The 16,644-nt window shown below is 34.1% G+C and overlaps 1 protein-coding gene across 2 annotated transcripts in view; it reads right to left on the bottom strand.

The window, feature by feature from the left end:
• The window catches only part of LOC101901506 (innexin inx1), a 57,498-nt gene that overhangs the window by 12,853 nt on the left and 28,001 nt on the right, over window positions 1-16,644 (bottom strand). The gene's annotated exons all lie outside the window — the stretch shown is intronic.

Raw genomic sequence — 16,644 nt, 5'->3', positions numbered from 1 at the left:
TACAAAGAAATGTGGGAGAAATATGAAATTAATAAAAATATTATTTATTTTCAAAGGATTTTCAAATGTCTGAAAAAAATTCAATTTTGGTGTTAGAATATGAAAAGCTTCCAATTCCATATTGTAATTTTGTCAAAATTCGAATAAAAATCTCACCATTAAATTTAATATTATTTCATCTCCCAATTAATGCAGCTCTTAATTAATGCATATGGAATCAAAAAAATGGACAAATTATAACAAATTCCTGAAAATAAAAATGAATCTTCAAAGTCGACGGAAGAAGAAAAAATCCATTGCTTTCAATGATTGAATCAAAGCTTTTGATGCTGCTGCCGCACCAGCACGACTCATCCAATTTATTATGAAAGCTGTGCATTGAACTCAATTAATGTCAATTTATTGGCAATAAAGCCGCTGCAGGAAAATAACTTAGATTTCCTTTCCCCTCTCCTCCCTTCCCCCCTTCTCTCTATATTCCGATATTCAATTAAAAATATGCACGAGAATAATGAATGCATAACTTCAGATATGAAGAAAAAAATTATAAGAATACAAAAAAAGGAAATTCATTCAAATTAACAAATGAATTGAAGATGCCAGGGAGCGCCACAAAATTTGAAACAGCAGCGACAACCACAACAAATTGAGGGCAATAAACTCTGGAAGACGACACACTGATCTAAACATTTTAGAAGAGACACACCAGATTTGTTTGTTGCCACTGGCCCTCATTCCATCTTCAAACAAATGTGTAAGTGTGTGAGTATGTTGGATGTTGTTGTCTGGTTGGTTTTTAATATAATTCAGGCAAAGACAAATTAGTTTCTTTGGAAATCTTACGATTTCATGTGAAAACTGTCTCCAAGTGCAGCAGACTTCCAAATGGAGGGAGAAAGTCCACCAGCCAGGCCTTTAAACCGAATACCGTGAGTAGGTATTTAAAAATAAAATGTGTATTTTCAGCTGTTGATCACTTTGTTGTCTTATCCCTGAACTTGAAATAATCGTCGGGTCTCGGTTAATTTTAAATAGACTTGCAGTTGAGAATAAAAACTATAAAAATTAAAAAAAATGTATTTCTAGATCATCTCCATATGTTGTTGTGAAAACGAAACTATTTTGAAACCACCAATAAATGTGGACAAATTATTTTATAGTAGATTTTTTATGGATTTATAAATAAAGTATAATTTTTAAAAATATAAAACAAACCCCATAGCTTAATGGCGTAATAAAAAATATTTTTTCAAATTCAAGTTCGACTCGAAAGAAAAATAATAAAAAACCAGTAAGGAATAATCAAAAGTCGGGCGGGGCCGACTATATGATACCCTACACCACTATGCATATTTAGTAGAGCTCACGCAACAAAAAAGTTTACATTGGGAATTTATTTGAAGTAGATCATAGCACCTATAAACCTTTGACTTTAGATCAGACATAATTTTTTTCAGAGGGAATTAATACGTGGAAGGTATATTTAATTCTGAATCGATTTCCACATTTTTATCTTTTATACCAAATAACATTGCTATAGAGTGCATGATATGACTTCGAGGGGGATTACATCAAAAAATACAAATCGGAGCCGAGTTCCACCAAATGGAAACGTACGTCCCGAAATCCACTTCATTTAAAACAAAAACAGTAAACCTGAAATCGGAATAGGAACATATATGGGAGCTATATTCAAATCTAAGCCGATCTCGATAAAATTTGGCAAATGTGTTTCAGAGCTTTATAAAATATCTGGTACCATATTACACTGGTGAGGGACTTTAACACTAAATCGGATGAAACCTATATGGGAGATATAGCTATGTCTGAACCGATTTTTATTTCCAAGTTTGAAGTTCTTATTTCTAGCATGAATTCTGTCGGAATTGCCAAAATTCTGTTCATTTGGGCTGATATAAGCCATTTGGTGCAGAATAAACCTAATATTTAAACAAAATAAAAAAAAAATCTGCAACAAAGTCAAACGCCAAAATTTTTACTTTTTTTAAATTTTATTGAATGAAAGCAAAAGATGTCGGAAATAGCATTAAATTTTAGAAAAAGTTTAGATTTGTTCGAATTGGTCACCTTTGGCGCGAATTATGGCCTTTACACGGCCAATGAAACCATTACACGCTGCCCGCATGTTGCTCTGCGGTATTTTGGCCCATTACCGGCGAAGCGCTTGCTTGAGGTGATCGACACTTTGGTATTTTTGTGGTGCCAAACTTGCTTTCCAAAATACTCCAGATTGGTATCTGGAGATTTTGGTGGCCATTGTGAGCTGGAAATAAAGAGAGGAACCTCATTTTGTAAACATTCTTGGGTGGCGCGTGCTGAGTGCGATGTTGCTGAGTCCTGTTGGAATGTCCACCGCCTGCGGCCAACATGTTTGAGTGCCAAAGGCTTTAATACACCCTCCAGAATATTTTCGCGATAATATTCGGCATTTCCTCTGATGCCACGGTCGATTAATACGAGCGGAGACCACCATGTCCGGCGCTTGAGTTCTGGTGGCCAACCGAAGGTGCAAATTTTCAGCTGACCTCTTTGGCAAGTAAACACGATCATTTTGTGATTCGGCAGTTCACCACTATCGGCCAAGCGAAGCAACTCTTTAGCTGTTTTGAGTCTATTTTCATTCTTTTGCGGTGTAAGTTGTTGCACTTTTTGGAATTTAAATGGCTTTACCCCGAGCTCATTTTTCAATATTTGCCGAATGGCATATTGCGATATGTTCAGCTTACGAGCTATTTTTCGGCCACTGCGACGCGGGTTTCGATCAAGTCGCTTCTTTACTTTTCGAACCATTTCTGCTGATGTTGCTGTTTTCTTCCGTCCACTTCCTTAACGTCGGGCTACGCTATTAGTATCACTGTAACGAGCGATGGTACGAGACACAAAAGATTTATTCACATTTAAATGCTGGAGTGCTCTAACGATAGGCACTTGTTTTTCCAGTCAAATATAAAGAAATCACACTATCACGCTCGAATTCCATCACGAATAACTTTTTTTCTGGAAATTCTCGCCGAAATGGTTTTGTACGCTTGTTCACAATGTAATGAGCTGTCACTGGAATAATTTTAACAGCTGTCGGACGAGTGGCTTAGAAATTACAGAAGTCTGGAGTTGGTTGCAGTTTTTTTTCATTTCACCCTGTATGTGGTGTAGGCTATAAAAAACGCTCAGCTTAATGCCGTAACAAATAATTATTCTTCAAAATTAAATACACATCATTAAGCTCGACTCGACTCGAAAAAAAAAAAAATAAAAAATCTTATTCTATTGATCAATATTGACAGATTATTTTTATCTAGTAAATCTCTAGAAATATGACAACCTGCATTGTTATTTATTTTTAAATCATTTTGAATATCTTACGCTTCAATGCTCATAAAATATTTCATTTATGCATCGCAGACGGCACAAAACTGTCTACATATGTTAGAGCGAAATTGAACAAAAACGACACAAATTGAATTGAATTGAAGAAAATGCATTTAAATGCTATTTCTTTTCAATTGATAGGCTGACCCATTGACCGCGTGCCTGGTAATAAATTGAAGTAGAATTTGAAGGAAATTTTATTGAAATAAATCTCTTTTTAATATTGAACTAATTTGTGTAGAGGGATTACAACAAACATGGATTTTAGTGACTTTTTTGATTTCTGTAAACAAATAAAAAATTTAGTGAATCTGTAAAAAATCAAACATTAAAAGCCTAGCTGATACCCCTTCGCCTTGACATTTTTGGCTGTTGTAATTTCACATATTTTTTTAGTTGTCGATAAAGCTTTCGTAAGTGACAATGAATTTGTTTGCCTAGCTTAAGCTTAGATTTTTCTTTTTTCCAATGTTATGACAAGTTAGTGATTAGGAATGTCGGATTCGAAATTTAAATTTTATAGAACTTTTGGGATCCTTTAAGTCTTATTTGTTAGGCGCATGTGTGAAAAAAAATGTATCTATATACCATTTGAATTATCAGTAAGCCTCATATAAGGAAAAACAAAATACTTTTACCCAGCAAAAACTCACATTACCAAATTTCTCTAAGAAATTTCAGGCAGTCTTAACTAATTACAAACCAACCTACGAGAGTATGTTACCTGAAATAAGGGTGAAATGAAAAAACTACAACCAACTTCAGACTGCTGTCATCTCTATGCCACTGCTGTTAAAATTATTCCAGTGACAGCACATTATATTGTTTACAAGCGTACAAAAGCATTTTGGTGAGAATTTTCCAGAAAAAAAGTTATTCGTGATGGAATTCAAGCGTGATAGTGTGATTTCTTTATATTTGGTTGGAAAACCCCAAGTGGCTATCTTTAGAGCACTCCACCATTTAAATGTGAATAAATATTTTGTGTCTCGCACCATCGCTCTTTACGGTGATACTGGTAGCGTAGCCGACGTGTAGGAAGTGGACGGAAAAAACAGCAACATCTGCAGAAATGGTTCGAAAAGTAAAGAAGCGACTTGATCGAAACCCTCGTAGCAGTGGCTGAAAAATGGCTCGTGAGCTGAACATATCGCAATATTCCATTCGGCAAATATTGAAAAATGAGCCATTGAAATTCCAAAAAGTGCAAGAACTTATACAGCAACAGAAAGGAAATAGACTCAAAAGAGCTAAAAAGTTTCTTCGCTTGGCCAAACGTGGTGAACTGCCGAATTTGGTTTTCTCCGATGAGAAAACATTCTTTGTCCAGCAGTTTGTAAACAAACAAAATGATCGTGTTTACTTGTCAAAGGGGTCAGCAGAAAATATGCACCTTCGGTTGGCCACCAGAACTCAAGTGTCGGCCATGGTGATGGTGTGGGCCGCCATAACAGCCGATGGTCGTTCTCTGCCCGTATTGATCTACAGTGGCATCAGAATCAATGCCGAATATTGTCGTGAAAATATTCTGGAGAGTGTGTAAAGCCTTGGGCACGAAAACATTTTGGCCGAAGATCTTGGACATTCCAACAGGACTTAGCATCATCGCACCTAGCACCCGCCACCCAAGAATGGTTACAAAATGAGGTCCCTCTCTTCATTTCCAGCGCACAATGGCCATCAAAATCTCCGGATACCAATCCGTTAGACTATTGTGTCTGGAGTATTTTGAAAAGCAAGGTTGGCACTAAAAAATACCAAAGTGTCGATCAACTCAAGCAAGCGCTTCGCCGGGAATGGACCAAAATACCGCAGAGCAACATCCGGGCAGCGTTTGACGGATTCATTGACCGTGTGAAGGCCATAATTCGTGCCAAATCTGAACTTATTCTGAAATTTGATGTTATTTCTGACATTTTTTTGCTTTCATTTAATAAAATTAAAAAAATTAAAAATTATGAATTTTGACTTTGTTGCAGTTTTTTATCTCACCCGCTTCGCCGGGAATGGACCAAAATACCGCAGAGCAACATCCGGGCAGCGTTTGACGGATTCATTGACCGTTTGAAGGCCATAATTCGTGCCAAATCTGAACTTATTCTGAAATTTGATGTTATTTCTGACATTTTTTTGCTTTCATTTAAAAAAATTAAAAATTATGAATTTTGACTTTGTTGCAGTTTTTTATCTCACCCTGTATTTATGGGTAGAAGGCCTGTTAAAACATACTCTCTGAAAGAGGAAGGACTTGTAGAGATGCTTTATGGATTGAAGTTCTTCTATGTGGTTAGACGAGTTCCTGAAGACCTTCTTAGGATAATAAACCTTCCATAGGTCTTCCATGGGATTTTCTTCGCAATCTTTTATCAAAAAAAAGAAATTACAGAATTTTATAACTGAACGAGCTTTCATGGGTCTTCCAAAGATCAATGACCCTTAATAGGTCTATCATAAATATATAGAAAACTTTTTAAATAGCTTCCTTCTATAGTTGGAAGACCTTTAAAATTTTTCTATAGTTAGAAAGTCTTTTAGAGGTTTTCTGTAGAAAGAAGACCATTCAGACGTCCCTTAAAGATAAAAGACCGTTAACAGGTTTCCAATAAAAAATAAGTTTTCTATAAATTTTGGAAGTCTTCTATAAATTTATTATATGTCGTCTGTAGATAAAAGACCTTTCAGAAGAAGTTTCCTATATATGTTCGAGGCCTTTAAGAGGTCTTCTTTAGATGATAATAATGAAATAATGATGAAAAATAATATTTTCCAATATATACCTTTTTGTAGATAATAGGAATTCTGTAGATTTTCTAAACAAAGCGTATCCAGGGGATTTTAAAAATTTAACCACGATTGACTTCCCTAATACAGACAAAATAACAAAACTATATTTTTTCAAGTAAAAATTCTCTCAGCTATTTTGAATAAAATTTGCACCTAATTTATTTAAAAATCTAGGAAACGTAACACAAAAACTAACCGCTTGTATTGCAATACGGAGGCAAACACTAAAGTGGGATTGGTGTCATAATTGAGTGCAATAGGGGGTGGATGATGGTATTCAATCGTATTAAATTCATATTGAATAATGTGGTCACACAGCATGTAGCATCTATAGTTTTCGAATATTTGTGGCTTTGTATCTTCTCTATAGGGATTAAAATACAAGTATAACCCTCTCAAATTTCAATTACAAACGGTTCTCTAACAAAAAATTTTCTTTAAAAAAATGCATATTTTTTTAATATTAAATGACCCATATAACCCCCCTCTTGAAATCTGTACCTAGAATAGACAAATTATATTCGTTGGCATCCATACAAGCTGTCAATGGGTGGTTTTGATAATAACACCTTTAACCGTCATTATCATATAAAGCTGCTACCCCTGTAAAAACACCTCAAGTGTGTTTTGGGGCTTGGCGTTGTTGCAGTCATCAGAGAATGGGTTGCGACGTGTCTGTGTGTGTTGTTTTGGCGAGAGAGCGATAATCTAACACCGTAACCAGCTAAACAACACAGAATGAATTGCAATAATCTGCCCAAGGTTTTACGTCACGTTTCATATAAATGACATTAAATTACATCTCTTCATACGTGTGCATATGAGACATTGAGGTGAAAATTGTCTTGAGAATTAGGATATCACATGTAGTTGTGAAATAGGGAAGACATTTGGAAAATGTGTGAACAAATATTTGGAAATATTGAAATTGCTTGGAATTTTCATATGAGGTATTGAATTGGAAATTTGTTCATATGATAACATTGTTTGCATCCATGTGTAATTGAAAGAAATCTGGTTAGGATTTTAATTTTTTCAGAGCATTAATAAAATTAACATCTAAATCTAATTCTTGTTTAATTTTTTAAGCTATGTTGTAGTATAGAACTTATTACTCTGTTCCAGAATTGCAAGAATGTAAACCTTTTTTTACTACGGTAAGCGATTTTTCCTTTATGATATGGAAAATAATTGCAATACTAGTAGATGCTTGCAGGTTCTGGAACAGACCAAATACTGAACATGAAGACATTTTTTTAAAACAATTTGTCATTTTTATTCCTTCTATCCCTCTATTTTAATTTTTGTCAATACATGGTTTTCCTAAAATGCAATCGCAGACCTCTTGTGGCTGTTTTTTATCACACTTACATAACAATTACCATGACCAGGTATAAACGTTCCATCATAAATCCACCAACTTTATGAACAATAGTGTAATGCCAACTACAGCAAGATATATCACTATGAACTGATGTAGTAATTTTAATAATTAAAACAAATTTTAAAGTTAATTAACTTTTTTCATATTTCAACTGGTCTAACAAGTTTTGTAATTGTGGAGTGTATGAAAAAGGTTTGTGTGTATTTAAAGAAATAATTTTTAATATTCTAATTAAATATGATTTATATAGTTGTTATTGTTAAAATATAATCGTGTTGGGCTACTTTATTTATACATTACTTGTTTTGAACTAATCAATGCGTTCCAAATGTATTTAAACTAATCGATATACATATGAATATCTAAGATTCGATTCGGAGAGGAAAATATTTGTTTTTCAATTTAATGTTATTCGTAATGAGATAATTGACCCTATACAAAATAATGTTATATACTTTCTGAAGTTTGAAAATAACTTACGACATTTTTCAAAATCATGGTGTTCTCAGATTCGCAGATATATTTCTTATTCACAACAGATCTTGTGTTAGCAAAAATGTTTGTATGTGTGAAATTTGAAGAGAGTTGGATGCTTATTTCGCTTTTTTGAGAGTTTTGTTTTTTAAAATCTTGAATCCTATGTAGGGGAGGTAGCACAAGAAATGGTCCGATCTCTAGCATCTTCATAATAAATCTTGTTTTGAGGAAAATATTGAGATGTACAAAGACAAAATGGTATCTGATGTTAATTTCGCGTTTTATGAGTTTCGTGGATATTCAAAATATTGAGCCTTTGTGGGGGGAGGTACCAGAAGGAATGGACCGATATATCCCATATTCACAGCATATCTTGTGTTGGTACAATTAGTGGGATGTCTGAAATATGAAGAGAAACGGATGCCTATTTCGGATTTTATGATCGATTTGGTTATTCAAAACTTTGACCATTTGTGGGGGAGGTACCAGAAGTAATGGTCCGTTCTCTACCATCTCTGTAACATATCTTGTGTTGATGGAAATATTGAAATGTGTCAAGTCTAAATGGAATCAGAGGTTAATTTTGCGTTTTATGAGCTTCATGGATATTCAAAATATTGACCATTTGTGTAATTTGAAGACAATCGGACTCTTATATTATTACTATTCAAAATGTTGACCCTTTGTGGAGAAGGTACTTGATGGAGTGGACCGATATTGTCCATTTTCGCTCTAATGCAAAACTAGAACTTGCAAAGTTGGATCAAAATCGGATTATCTCTTATCTTTCTGTACAGTTAAATATTTATTTTTTGGAAATTTTCGACCTTTTGTGGCGAGTAGTGGACCGATATTGTCCATCTCCGAACTTGATCTAACTTTGATAATAATATTAAGATGCACCAAGTTGTGATCAAATCGGATACTCCCTTTGAGAGTTATTGCGCTACATCGACTCCAAATTTCCTGAAACGGATTTGGTCCAAAGAGACCTAAAACCGTTATTTCGATTTCAGTGGCCGTATCAAATGATATATAACTTCCCTAGCCACATGGCTGAGGCAACCACCCTACTATAGGCTTTGTTGGTAGAGATTGGCGAAAATGCTCTTTTATGGTTTTGTTTCGTTTGGGAAAGTAGAACCTGCTCTATTTCTGGGAAATGTACTCTAACATCTCAATATTGCATTGCTCATTTTCACGTAGAGTATACTCCATCATTTCATTCGCAGGAGTGCTCTTGGTCGAATTCAATCGACTGTTATTCTCTACGCGAGTGAGAGAGAATGTTAAAGAGGGAGATTTGTTTTCTCTCAGTGCTTTCTTATTGTTTTCTACATATTTTTTCTCTCTGATTTCATTGATTTTCGTGGAGAGAATTACGCTCATCGAAAGCACGCGTGCTTGCCTTGTTTGGAGTTTTAGAGATATTTGAAAAACTTATCGCACAATTGCTCAAAAGCTTCAAAATATCCTGAATATCGTACAAAATCATGTATATATTTATTTCAGTGTTATTTGGGTACCTATGTATGGTCGGGTCGTAGAATTAAGTAATGGGATAATCACATTGGTGCTATTCTGGCATTTTCTTTCAAATATTTATCTATTTTCTCATAACGAAATGATTTGTGAATTTCTTAGAGTGAAATATTCTGTTGAGCTAACTTTGTTAATTTTTCGAAAATATACATTTTAATAAAACCTAAAAACATTCGCATCTAATAAGTTTTTAAGTAGGATAGGAAGTCTTAAAAATTTTGCAGCCTATTGTCTTTTTCCTTATTTTATAAACTTTTATCATTCTACAATATTTCTTCTCTACGCCCTTCATTTGCCCTGACCAATACTTTACCAATTTTTAAAATGTTCTTTTAATTCATTTCCTCTTTTACGTCGATTCTTTTATTTTAGGCAACCGACGAAGTGGTTGTTGGTGGCCACCGTAATTACGCAGGCAAACAATGAGAACCCAAAGCCATCTGTTTTAAAGTCTTCACATCACAACGTTTTACTTTCGTTTTAAAAAAAGCCGACCTTTATTCATGTGTGCAACTACTCACTTCCGTTCCATTGTCATCGTAAGTTATGAGTGTATGTGTCGGTCTGTCTGTCTATCTATCTATATTGTCCAGTCATATGCCACATGGGTTTTGTTGCAGACAGCCATAACTGCCAGGTGATGGTGGTGGCGGTGGTTAAAACTTCAATGGCAATAGTTGTTACAATTTTAAAAATTTTGTAGATGCATTTTTAGAGATAACCTATCAAAATATTTCATTATAAATATGAAAGCAGTGATGTTAAATTTGAAAAAAAAAAATGTGGGTAAGTATGTGAATTTTAAAAAATAATGAAAAAACAAATTATGAACTTCAAAATTTGTTACAAAGGATTTTTCCAATACAAATTTAATTTAAGCAATTTAAGCCACTTCATTAAGCCTCCGTATAAATGCCTATATATTTCATTCCTAACTCTTTTCCAAGGCTATTTATCGTTCACTTTTTCTTTATTAGATTCTTTATAAAGTCATTTACCAAGCCAATTACTAACTCAATTACTATTTAATTTATTATTTTGATATAACTACCATTGTCTTTGATTCTAAAACCATAATCCAAATCCATTTCCTATGACTAATTCTCATTTACAATGAAATTTCCAGCTTCGATTACGAAATTAATTTATATTTTTTTGTTTTCTTTGTCATTATTTTGTTAACGTATTTATCCGTCAATACTTGTTATACCATAACCGGCAGACACACAAGCCATTAAAATATTCATCAAATAAAGACATCATTGCAAATCGACAACGTCATCGTTAACAGCAGCATTTTTTTGTTTTTCGAAATACAAACTTGACACAAATTTTGTGCATTCAGTGGATTGTCTTTTTTTCTGGTCGGATGTCATTAACCCTACAAATTGTATAATCGACATTTCATTCATTCATACCTGTTCAGAATTGATACAAATATGGCATTTCGAGAATACAGATAGGCAACAAGTGTCCCGGAAATTGTGTATAGAAAGAAAATTAATGCAATTCGAAAAGACAGCTAAGAGGAAATTAACAAAGGAATTATACAATTTCTTTAGGACTTAAACAATGACACTAGGCTATTAAAGTGCCCTGTAAACTAAAAAGATATATTTTTATTCAAAAAATTGAATCAAATGGAAGAAGACTACATTTTACTATTATTTAATACAGGCGCCATCTAGATTTCAATCTAAAAATGATTTGGACTTGTGTTTTTTTGCAACACAAATGAAGCTAAAATTTCCAAATTTCGCAATATGGAGAAAGAAGTGATTTCCCAATCTAGGACACATGTATGTCATACTCATCAATATCTTGTGAGAGCTCCATCTATAATTCAATAGCAATTTTATGTTTTAAGTAGACTTAAAAACTGCCCTAGTCTTGTTCTGCAAGATGCACGAACGACATCTATATGTCAATGTTGTAATTTTTTATAATCAGATTTTTTGAACTGTTTAAAGCTCTGATTTTTCATCTTCGCAATATATTTTGTACTACAGGGTGAGATGAAAAAACTGCAACCAACTTCAGACTGCTGTCATTTCTAAGCCACTCGTCCGACAGCTGTTCAAATTATTCCAGTGACAGGTCATTATATTGTTTACAAGAGTACAAAAGCATTTTGGTGAGAAATTACCAAAAAGTTATTCGTGATGGAATTTAAGTGTGATGTTGTGATTTCTTTATATTTGGCTGGAAAGCCACAAGTGGCTATCGTTAGAGCACTCCAGCATTTAAATGTAAATAAATCTTTTGTATCTCGTACTATCGCTCGTTACTGTGATACTGGTAGCTTAGTCCGACGTCAAGTGAGTGGACGGAAGAAAACCGCAACATCAGCAGAAATGGTTCGATAAGTAAAAAAGCGAATTGATCGAAACCCGCGTCGCAGTGGCCGAAAAATGGCTCGTGAGCTGAACATATCGCAAATTCCATTCGGCAAATATTGAAAAGGAGCTCAGGGTAAAACCATTGAAATTCCAAAAAGTGCAAGAACTTACACCGCAACAGAAAGAAAATAGACTCAAAAGAGCTAAAGAGTTGCTTCACTTGGCCGAAGTGGTGAACTGCCGAATTTGGTTTTCTCCGATGAGAAAACATTCGTTGTCCACTTACTTGCCAAAGAGGTCAGCTGAAAATGTGCACCTTCAGTTGGCCACCAGAACTCATGCGCCGGCCATGGTGATGGTGTGGGCCGCAATAACGTTCGTATTAAGCGACCGTGGCATCAGAATAAATGCCGAATATTATCGCAAAAATATTCTGGAGGGTGTATTAAAGCCTTGGGTAGGCAAACATTTTGGCCGCAGACCTTGGACATTCCAAAAGGACTCAGCACCACCCACCCAAGAATAATTACAAAATGAGGGCGCACAATGGCACCAAAAATATCCGGATACCAATCCGTTGGACTATTGTGTCTGGAGTATTTTGGAAAGGAAGGTTGGCACTAAAGAATACGCGAGTGTCGATTACCTCAGGCAAGCGCTTCGCCAGGAATGGGCCAAAATACCGCAGAGCAACATTCGGGCAGCGTGTGACGGTTTCATTGGCCGTTTGAAGGCCATAATTCGTGCCAAAGGTGAGCAATTCGAACAAATCTAAACTTATTTTAACATTTGATGCTATTTCCGACATTTTTTGCTTTCTATCAATAAAATTAAAAAAAAAAAACAAAAATGTAAAAATTATGGCTTTTAACTTTGTTGCAGTTTTTTTTATCTCAACCTGTATACATACAACAAGTGTTCCGGAAGTCATGTATAGAAAGAAAATTAATACAATTTTTCAAAGACAATTAAGGGGAAATTAAAAAAGGGTATTATATAGTTTGTTTAGGACTTAAACAGCAAAGGAAGTACTCAGAACAATATTATTCGGAGAATTCGTTTGTGAGATCAATGTTATACCAACGCGCGCCATCTATATTTCATTTTTTTTTTCAAAATTGAAGAGAAAAGGAATTATCTTTGTAAAACAGTACTTTCGAGCTTTTGTTCAGAATGTGATTATTGAGAGAAATTGTCTGTGAAATGAATGTAAAACCAAATTTCAAACAAATTTCCGCTCTTATCTCGTTCCAGAAACGAACGCCATCTATGTCTCAATTGTGTTTAGGTGTAAAAAGTAATCGATATTGAAAATAGTATTTTCTTGCTTTATTCCTTAAGACGGGGTTGTAGAATAAATGAGGTTGAGAAATATTTCATTTAAAAATTAATTTGAAAAATCAATTTCGGATCTACAATTCGGAGCCCTCTTTCCATACGAAAAACTCAACTAACATTAATTTTACAACTGTGTTTCGTGAAAAAATGAGATAGCCATCAAGAAACCCAACGAACAGATGATACTTATTTATTTAACAAAAAAAACGAAACACAATAATTGAAGTTAATGTTATGACCTTCAAATGGCTTGCTTATCTGCCACCCAAACAAAAAAAAAAAAAAAAAAAAAAACTGTTGCACGAATGTAAGGTAACCGCTGCAGTTGCATTCCTAATCAGTAAAACAAAAACTTTGTTTTTTCCGGTAAATGCAACCATTTTCATAACTATCCGCCATTCAAAGTTATCTTTTTTTTCAGAGTATAATTTTAAATGAATGTGAGAAGTATTTTTTTGTTACTGTTGTCTTTGTTGTTGTTGCTGTTTTTTACAGTGACTAATATCTAATGAATTCCAATGTGATCTTGCGGATGACAATTAAATGCAAAACGGAAAGAGTTATTTGTGACATGCTATGCAGCAGCAGTCAGTCTGTCAGTCAGTCACAGTAACAGTTTATGAATGGCAAGACAAAAAATTGCATTGAAATTTATGATGAGTGGAATGGAAAAAAGTGGATTCTGCGTTTTATGAAGTGAAAAATAAATTTCAATGCAATTTTTTGATAATGAGAAGAATAATACATTTCACAGTAATTCAGCAATTCGATTCTTTCCTGGTCAATATCAAGAGAGGGGAAGCCGTAATACAAGGTGTGAACTCAGCATCGATCGGTGATATACGACCAGAGCTTAGGAGTCATAGTCGTACCAGATTTGAACCAGAGTCGAAAGACCCAAGTATCTAGAATCTATTTTCTGCTCTCCAACACTAGCATGAAATAACGATTATGACTTGCATACATCAACTTCTAAAAAAATCCATCAAGTTGGACTTTAAGTCCTTTAGCTTGATTTTGTTTTAGAAACCGCATTCCGAACTCTTTCCGATTTTAATGATTTTGTAAGATTTTTGTTTAAGTTTTCGAAGTTTTAATAACTAATTTGTCCCTTTTTATGATGTTGAAGAATGTTTTTTTTCGAACTAGTTCCCTTGCTCACTCCGTCAATTGTTCGATTGAACACGGTAGTTTGTGAACTACACATTTATTGGACATTTGAAATCGTAAACAGGGAGTAAAAAAATTCTCCTGATACTTGAATCTGTCTACATTTGCAGATTTGATGAAGACATTTCAATTAATTTCAAATATCACTTTTTCCGGATCTCCTTGTCTAAATGAGCTTATTTGTTCCGTAAGCAAATTTTTCTGAACCAGTTCCCTTCACTCCATTTAGTGAATCGTTCAATTAAACAGGATTATTTGTGAGCTATACAGCACTGGGAAATTAGATGTCGTGAACCGAGAGTGACAAGTTTTTCTGATTGCGCTATTTCCTGTTCTTATTAACAAAATTAAACCTTTAATTTTAAAGCTAGGTTCTTTATAGAACATATTATATTTTTATATTGTAACACTTAAACTATAATTCTAAAGCCTAGCATAAACATATTAATTTGGAATATAACAATCCATAATTGTTGGGAGACAATGAAAAGATAGCATTTTTAACTCTATGGTTATGTGGGCGCCAATCTCTCACTTTCAATCGAATAAATCCTATAGGCGTAAGAATATAATCAAAATTGATTGATTCGAATAGAGTCATTTATAGCTGAGATGATGGGTCGGTGAATAATTATTATTCTAGTTGGGATTGAAAAAATATACTCCGTGATAAATTGGGCTCCAACTCTCCCATATATCGAAATTGAGTAAATCTTGTTGATATTGTGTGACTAAATTGATTTGACTATTTCATTATATAGTTTCATTTAATCGAGGTATGACAGTCTATCATTGGCGGGAGTCGACGAAAATGAATGTCCTAGTCGAAATCAGTAAAATCTATTCAATGATCATTTGGGCGCCAATTCCTTCACAATAAATAGAATAAATCTAAATCTATCTTAAGGTTATAGTCAGCACTGACATGATTTGACAAATAATAATTAATGCGGCATATTATCATACTCGGATCTGTGAAAAATTATCATTCTAGTTGGTTTCAATCCCAATATAGTCTGTGATTATATGGGCACCAACTCTCCAACAATTGTTAAAGCTATACGAGTATATAAAAAATTCACATACATAGTTTCGTATGTAGCCGAGATATGATAATGTATAATTTCTAGTTTAGTTGGATCTAAAAATAAAGTTCACTTCATGACATTCAACTAAATGAACCTAGCTGACATCGTAAGAATATTGTCAAACTTTGACTTTGCCAACCCGATAGTAGTGGAAAAATTAATATTTCACTTGGATTTGGAAAGGAATATATCCTTTGATTATTTGGGCGCCAACTTCCCACAACGAAGTTTAAGAACGATTTTTTTTTGTCAAAAGAATAAAAACAAAATTGATGCGAATGAGTTCATATTTTGTCGCGATGTGGTAATATGGAAGTCGTTGAAAAATTACTAGTCTAATTTGTATGGAAAAAATACTCCATGATCGTTTGGGCGCCACTTTCTCAAAACTAAATCGAAGACTCCAATATTGATTATAGAGAACATTAGTTCGAAATGTTTCATATTTAGTGAGGCTGTGGCAAATTCTCATCCATGGGAGTAGCTTAACATAAAATGCCTAGTTGGGATCGAAGAATACACTGTGTACTTATTTGGGCGCCATCTCCACAACTCTAAAGTTAAGAAAACTTTCTGATGTCATAAGAATATAGACAAAATTGACTCTAATAGTTTAATATTTAGCCGGGATATATACAAATTATCATTCATGGGAGTCGCCTTGCATAAGCCTAGTTGGGATCAAAAAATACACTGTATGCTTATTTGGGCGCCATCTCTACAACTCTAGTGTGGAGAAATCTTGCTGATGTCATACGAATATGGACCAAATTGTTTTGGATGTGATAATCTATCAATCATTACAGTAAACATTACTTGGGCGCCACCTTGGCATCATTTTCAGAATATATCTTATTTAGTCAGGGTGTGGAAAATTATCATCCATGGGAGTAGTTTAACATAAAATGCCTAGTTGGGATCGAAAAATATACTGCATGCTAATTGGGGCGCCATTTCCACAACTATAGTGTGAAAAAAAACTTGCTGAAGTCATACGAATATAGACAAAATTCTTTTAGGTATGGCATTCCGTATGACATGGGAGTCGGTTAACAATTATTATTCAATTAATATTCTAATGCAACCTTGTTGATATTACATTCTGAAGATATCACACAAACATACCCATTCC

This window comes from Musca domestica, unplaced genomic scaffold (assembly GCF_030504385.1).
Source record: "Musca domestica strain aabys unplaced genomic scaffold, Musca_domestica.polishedcontigs.V.1.1 2, whole genome shotgun sequence".
Taxonomy (NCBI): Eukaryota; Metazoa; Arthropoda; class Insecta; order Diptera; family Muscidae; genus Musca; species Musca domestica.
The sequence above is the reverse complement of the archived record's forward strand: the minus strand, read 5'-3'. Positions and strand labels throughout refer to the sequence as shown.